General features: G+C 47.5%; 1 pseudogene; it reads left to right on the top strand.

Annotated features, from left to right (window-relative positions):
* Positions 1-239: 239 nt before the first annotated feature.
* LOC131895646 (Y-box-binding protein 1-like) lies at positions 240-1,215 on the top strand (annotated as a pseudogene).
* The last annotated feature ends 1,315 nt before the right edge of the window (positions 1,216-2,530 follow it).

Here is a 2,530-nt window from a genome sequence, read left to right as displayed (position 1 = left end):
TTCCTCTGATTCCTGCAAAGAGGAGTTTCAGTGTGTCACATTTCTAGGCAAAGAGATACAAGATTAATTCCTGGTGCCAATTTTAGGAAGCTTGTAAAACAGCACAGATTCAGCCAGCACAGGATCCTTCACTTTTATTTATTCTTTAAACTTCCCATGTCTGGAACCTAATGCTGGTAGGCAGAGCAGCCATCTACTGCCTTCAGAACTATAGCAGGGGTAGAGAGAGCTCCATTGCCATGCAGTCCTACTCGCCATCACACCCTGGAGAGGAGCAGCAGCAGTAGCCACCAACCCTAGTCACTGCCACCACCACAACCATGAATCTGGAGGCTGAAAACCACCAAGCAGGCAAGTGGTGACTGAGTGGCCTCACATCAGCACCCTCCCATGGGGACAAGAAGGCTATTGCAAGGAAGGTTTTGGGAACAATAAAATTGTTCAATGTAAGAAACTGATATGGTTTCATCAACAGAAAGCTTACCAAGGAAGATGCACTTGTACACCAGACTGCTGTAAAGAAGAACCCCAGGAACTACCTTCGCAGCATAGGGGTTGGAGGGACAGTGGGGGTTGATGTTGTTGAAGGAGAAAAGGGTGTGGAGACCTCAAATGTTGCAGGCCTAGTGGAGTTCCAGTTCAATGCAGTAAATATGCAGCAGACCGTGACCATTATAGGCACCATCCATTTCCATGCAATTACCAGCAAAATTACCAGGATATTGAAAGTGGGGAAAAGAACAAGGGATTGGAGAGTGCTTCTGAAGGCCAGGGCCAACAATGCCTGTCCTACTGGCCCCACTTCAGGTGAAGGTTCCCTCCTGAAATGCTGCGACCCTGTGGGCAACGGCCACAGCATTCCAACTGTCCTGTGCAAGGAGTGATGGAGGGGCTGATAACCGGGGAGCAGGAAAGCAAGGTAGACCAGTGACACAGATCACAGGGATTACAGACCATGAGTTTTGCAGGGCTCCTCCTTGCTGAAGTCAGCCTAGAGAAGACAGCAATGAAGAGGAGATGGGAACTCAAGGAGATGAGACTCGGGGTCAGCAGCCACCTCAACGTCGGTGTCGCTGCAAATTCAATTGCTGATGTAGATGCCCAGAAAAACCCGAACCACAAGATGGTGAAGAGACAAAAGCATCTGATCCACCAGCTGAGAGTTAGTGGGCTCCAGAGGCTGAGCAGGGCGGAGCTGAGGAAATGCCGGGTTAGCATCTCTACCCTCATGCAGGTTAGTCATCCAACAAGAAGAAACGAATATGAATTTTCAGCAATAAGAACAAAGATTGGAGCTGAACACCCTAAGTGCTTCCTGTTTTTCTGTTGACCAGATACAGGAGAACTAATTATCTGCATTATCTATGCAGCATGAGGGTTTTTATTATTTTTACCTAAAGATGTCTCTTTCTGATAATGATAAACATGTTTTGTTTGTTTGTTTGTTTGTGTTTGTTTTTTTTCCTACCTTTTCTCAACACACCTAAAGGGTGGGTTTTTTAATTATTTCATATCTAGTCAAGTTGAGATTTTTTAAGAACTTCCTTTTTAATTTGTAATAAAAGTTTACAACTTGGTTTTTTCAAAAAAGTCAGCCAACTGCAAGCACCTGTTAATAAATGTCTGAAACAAAACCAGAACTGTGATGGTTTAAACAAGAATGTCCTCCAGAGGCCCAAATCCGTGACTACGTGGTCCCCAGCTGGTGATGCTGTTCGGGTAGGTTAGGGGTCACGGCCTTGCTGAGGGACATGTTTCAGAAGGGTGGTTTGAGTTCAAAGCCTCGTGCATTCCTAGTGTGTTCTGTTTCATGCTCGCAGTTTAAGATGTGAGCCTCAGCTCCCTGCCAATGCCTTCGATTTACCATCATGGACTCCAACCCTCTGGAACTATGAGCCCAATGAACTCTTTCTTCTATAGGTTGCCGTGGTCATGGTGCTTCATCGCAGCAACAGGAAAGTAACTGAGACAAACAGCAAAGTCACATGATAGGGATGGCGGAGGAGGAAGGAAGAAGCCTGCTCAGTGGTTATAGCGCACTGGACTCTGTCACGTGAGGAAACAGCATCTTGTTTGGTAGACTAATTACAAACCACCTCATAACTTCTTGACTTACAGCAGCGGTAACCACCGTTATTTTGCTCACGATCTTGCAACCTGGGCAGATGCAGACAGCCTGCCTCTGCCTGGCTGCCTGCAGCATCAGCTGAGGAACTGGGAGGGCAGAGAGTGGCAGCTGTCTGAAGGTTGGTTCCCTCCTAGGTGCGGGGATTGATGCTGCTGAAAACTGAGATCTAGCTAGAGTCATCTGCAGAATTCCCGCACGTGACTCTTCTGTGTGTAGCTCTGGCTCCTGAAGACACGGTGTCTAGATCCAAAGGTCCAACCTGTCATGAGAGGGCCATGCAGGCAGAAGCCAGAGTATCAGCCATGCCCTAACTTTGGCTAGCAGGCACTGCTGCCTAGTTGCAGTCTGTCCATTGAGGCCGCCACAGAGGTTATCCTAACTGCAGGGTGGGAGTAGCCTATG

The sequence above is a fragment of the Peromyscus eremicus genome, chromosome 19 (genome assembly GCF_949786415.1).
Source record: "Peromyscus eremicus chromosome 19, PerEre_H2_v1, whole genome shotgun sequence".
In the NCBI taxonomy this organism is placed as follows: domain Eukaryota; kingdom Metazoa; phylum Chordata; class Mammalia; order Rodentia; family Cricetidae; genus Peromyscus; species Peromyscus eremicus.
This window is presented reverse-complemented; position numbering and strand designations above follow the sequence as displayed.